The sequence below is a fragment of the Salmo salar genome, chromosome ssa24 (assembly GCF_905237065.1).
Source record: "Salmo salar chromosome ssa24, Ssal_v3.1, whole genome shotgun sequence".
NCBI lineage: Eukaryota > Metazoa > Chordata > Actinopteri > Salmoniformes > Salmonidae > Salmo > Salmo salar.
This window is the reverse complement of record NC_059465.1, coordinates 44,714,133-44,718,490: the sequence shown is the minus strand read 5'-3', so window position 1 is coordinate 44,718,490 and position 4,358 is coordinate 44,714,133. Positions and strand designations below refer to the sequence as shown.

At 41.5% G+C, this 4,358-nt stretch overlaps 1 non-coding gene across 1 annotated transcript; it reads left to right on the top strand.

The window, feature by feature from the left end:
* The first annotated feature begins 1,440 nt into the window (after window positions 1-1,440).
* On the top strand, window positions 1,441-1,516 carry trnas-uga (transfer RNA serine (anticodon UGA)). The gene has a single exon. It is a non-coding gene; the product is annotated as a tRNA-Ser (tRNA).
* The last annotated feature ends 2,842 nt before the right edge of the window (window positions 1,517-4,358 follow it).

Below are 4,358 nucleotides of genomic sequence, written 5' to 3'. Positions count from 1 at the left end.
TGTCATATTTGCTACATTAAATACATGCTTAATGATGTGGACAAGTATCCTGCCTCTATTGTATTGTGTTTTAGAGAAAATAGGAGGTCATGTTAGCAGTAACCAAGGTAAATAAAAGCCCTTTTTTCTCAGTTCCACACTATGAGCAGGTTACTGCTTTTTTGCTTGGTAGAGCAGTATGGTAGTATAGTATAGTATGAGGGTATAGTGTAGTATTGTACAGTGTAGTTTAGTAGTATAATATAGTATAGTATGAGGGTAAAGTGCTTTTTTGCTTGGTAGGGCTCCGGTAGGGAATAGGGTGCCATTTGGGACACCGGCAGATATTACAAAATAGAGCTCTGGTTAAAAGTACTAGTTTAGTATATAGGATTCTGTTTGGGACGCCACCTCTGTTTCCTGTTTCCTGTCGCTATTATGAGTTTTTGGGAGGCCTTCATCAAGTCTGGCAATAGTAGGAAAAAAGGCTGCGCTGGCAATTTTCTGAGGGCATTGGCATAGAGGGTGTATGGACCAATAGGGGTTTGAGAGCTGCAGAGACAGTAAAGCGTTTCCTATGCAGGTGTTCTGGTGAGAAAAGATCTAGTGCAGGACGATGAGGAATAATGGGTTTGACGTAAAGAGACAAAATGGGCTTGTGTGATTGAGAGATAACGTGAGTTTGCACACGTACACACGTACACACACAACTGTCACGGCTGTCGAAAGGAGCGGACCAAAGTGCAGCGTGTGTTTTGTTCCACATATTTATTTAATCCGTGAAAACTATGCAATACATCAAATAACTGATATTTACAAAACAACAAACCGTGACGCAGAGGAGAAACAAACACTACTCACAAATATAATCACCCACAAAAACAGGTGGGACGAACATCAGCTTAAATATGACCTCCAATTAGAGACAACGACGACCAGCTGCCTCCAATTGGAGATCATCCCAAACAAAGCCCAACATAGAAATACAAAACTAGAAACTGAACATAGAAATACAAAACCTAGACAAACACCCCCTGTCACGCCCTGACCTACTCTACCATAGAAAATAACCACTTACTATGGTCAGGACGTGACAACAATGCTAAGATTCAATCTAAGAGGTAATGTTTAGTTATTCCCTGGCATTTCTGTGTCACCAGAGGATTTTTACCTCCACAGGTAAATTATTAGATTGCATTTGTGATTTTAAATACTCAGATGGCTAACAACTCCCTCCAGCTAAATCAAGACGAGACCAAGGTACTTATTGTTGGAGCCAAAGCACAAAGAGAGAATCTGGCCACACATTTTAATTCAAAGGTAAAAAATAAAAAACCTAGATGTTATTTTAGATTCTGAATCACACATTAGGAACGTGACCAAAATATACTACATGGCCAAAAGTATGTGGACACCTACTCGTCGAACATCTCATTCCATATTCATGGGAATTAATATATAGCCTTCCCTGTAGCTCAGTTGGTAGAGCGTGGTGTTTGAAACGCCAGGGTTGTTGGTTCGATTCCCACGGGGGGCCAGTACAAAAAAAAAAATGCATGAAATGTATGTAAGTCGCTCTGGATAAGAGCGTCTGCTAAATGACTCAAGTGTAAATATGGAGTTGGTCCCCCTTTGCTGCTATAACAGCCTCCACTCTTCTGGGAAGGCTTTCCACTAGATGTTGGAACATTGCTGTGGGGACTTGCTTCCACTCAGCCACAAAAGCATTAGTGAGGTTGGGCACTGATATTGGGCGATTAGGCCTGGCTCACAGTCGCCGTTCCAATTCATCCCAAAGGTTTCTGATTCAAAGCAATTCAAATTTTATTGGCCACATACACATGGTTAGCAGATGCTATTGCAAGTGTAGCGAAATGCTTATGCTTCTAGATCTGACAGTGTAGCAGTATCTAACAGGTCATATTTAACAAATTTCACAACTAAACCTAATACACACAATCTAGTAAAGGAATGGGATGAGAACATATAAGTATAAAATATATGGATGAGCAGTGACTGAGCGGCTAAGATGCAATAGATATTAAAGAATAGATAGTGAAGGATACAGTATACAGTATATACATATGAGATGAGTAATGTGAGATATGTAAACATTCTCAAAGTGGCATTATTAAAGTGACTAGTGTTACATTTATTAAAGTGGCCAATGATATCAAGTCTGTATGTTGACAGCAGCCTCTCTGTGTTAGTGATGGCTGTTTAACAGTCTGATGGCCTTGAGATAGAAGCTGTTTTTCAGTCTCTCGGTCCCAGCTTTGATGCACCTGTACTGACCTCACCTTCTGGATGACAGCGGGGTGAACAGGCAGTGGCTCAGGTGGTTGTTGTCCTTGATGATCTTTTTGGCCTTCCTGTGACATTGGGTGCTGTTGGTGTCCTGGAGGGAAGGTAGTTTGCCCCCGGTGATGCGGTGTGCAGACCGCACCACCCTCTGGAGAGCCTTGAGGTTGTGGGTGGTGCAGTTGCCGTACCAGGTGGTGATACAGCCCGACAGGATGCTCTCGATTGTGCACCTGTAAAAGTTAGTGAGAGTTTTCGGGGACAAGCCACATTTTTTCAGCCTCCTGAGGTTGAAGAGTCGCTGTTGCGCCTTCTTCACCACACTGTCTGTGTGGGTGGACCATTTCAGTTTGTCGGTGATATGTACACCGAGGAACTTAAAACTTTCCACCTTCTCCACTGCTGTCCCGTCGATGTGGATAGGGGGGCTGCTCCCTTTGCTGTTTCCTGAAGTCCACGATCATCTCTTTTGTTTTACTGACATTGAGTGAGAGGTTATTTTCTTGACATCACACTCCGAGGGCCCTCACCTCCTCCCTGTAGGCTGTCTTGTCGTTGTTGGTCATCTGGAGGCGGCAGGTAGCCTAGTGGTTAGTGTGTTGGACTTGTAACCGAAAGGTTGCAAGTTTGAATCTCTGAGCTGACAAGGTAAAAATCTGTCGTTCTGCCCCGGAACAAGGCAGTTAACCCACTGTTCCTAGGCCGTCATTGTAAATAAGAATTTGTTCTTAAAAACTTCTTAAGGCTAGGCGTCCCACTAGCTAAGCTTAGTGCTTTTATATTTAATCATCTCAACCCACCCAATTCATATTCATTATATAGATAGGCATGCTTTATTTAGTCTGGTTTAGCGTCCCAGATAATGCGAAATATGTTTTGCTCATATGATTTGAAAAACGAATCATCAAGAGTAGGCAGCGCCATAAGTTAGTGAGTAAACTGAGATATGACTAAGGAGTTAATCAGGGCAATGTTTCCATAAATTGACAGGTATTTACCTCACCATGTTTACAGGATCTTGTCTATTTTTACAAGTTTTCTATTGTAATTTTACTGTAGGTTGTTACAATTACACCATGAGTCGTTAATCATGAAACATACACCCCCGCCCTTCTTCTTACCGGAGAGATGTTTATTCCTGTCGGCACGCGATGCACTAAAAATCCCATTAGTTGTATGGACTCCAACAGCATCTCCCGATCTAGCCATGTTTCCGTGAAACAGAGTTTGTTACAATCCCGGATATCTCTTTGGATAGCAACTCTTGCCCCTATTTCGTAGACTTTGTTAACTAAGGACTGGACATTAGCGAGTAATATACTCAGAAGCGGTGGGTGGTGTGTGTGCCTCCGAAGCCTCATTAAGATAGGAGTCTGGGATAGGAGTCCCGCTAGTGACAACTTCCGCTGAAATTGGAGGGCACACAATTCAAATAAATAATCATAAAAATTATGGATATTAAACATTTTGGTACATACAAGTTTCTTATATCGGTTAAAAGCTTAAATTATTGTTAATCTAACTGCATTGTCCAATTTACAATAGGCTTTACAGCGAAAGCATACCATGCGATTGTTTGAGGACGGCGCCCCACATCAACATATTTTTCAACCAGCACAGGCTTCATAAAATCATAAATAGCGATTAAATAATCACTTACTTTTTGAAAATCTTCCTCTGTTTGCAATCCAAAGGGACCCAGCTACAACATGCATGGTCGTTTTGTTAGATAAAATCCTTCTTTATATCCTAAAAAGTCTAGTTGGCGTCATCGAATTGAGTAATCCACTCGTTCAACATGCAGACAAAGAAATGCAAAAAGCTACCGCTAAACTTTGTTAAAAGAAGTCAAACTACATTTCTATTTAATCCTCAGGTACCCTAAAATGTAATTAAAGTTTAATATTTCATACGGAAAGAAGTATGTTCAATGGAAAAGTAAAATTAGCAAGTGCGCGTCCTCTTCGTCACGCGCCCACAGACTGATTTCCAACCGTGACTCCTGGTGCCAAAACTCAAAATTCTTCCTTGTTTAGGAAGAAACTAGCCTGAAACCTTGAACGCAGACTGTTGACATC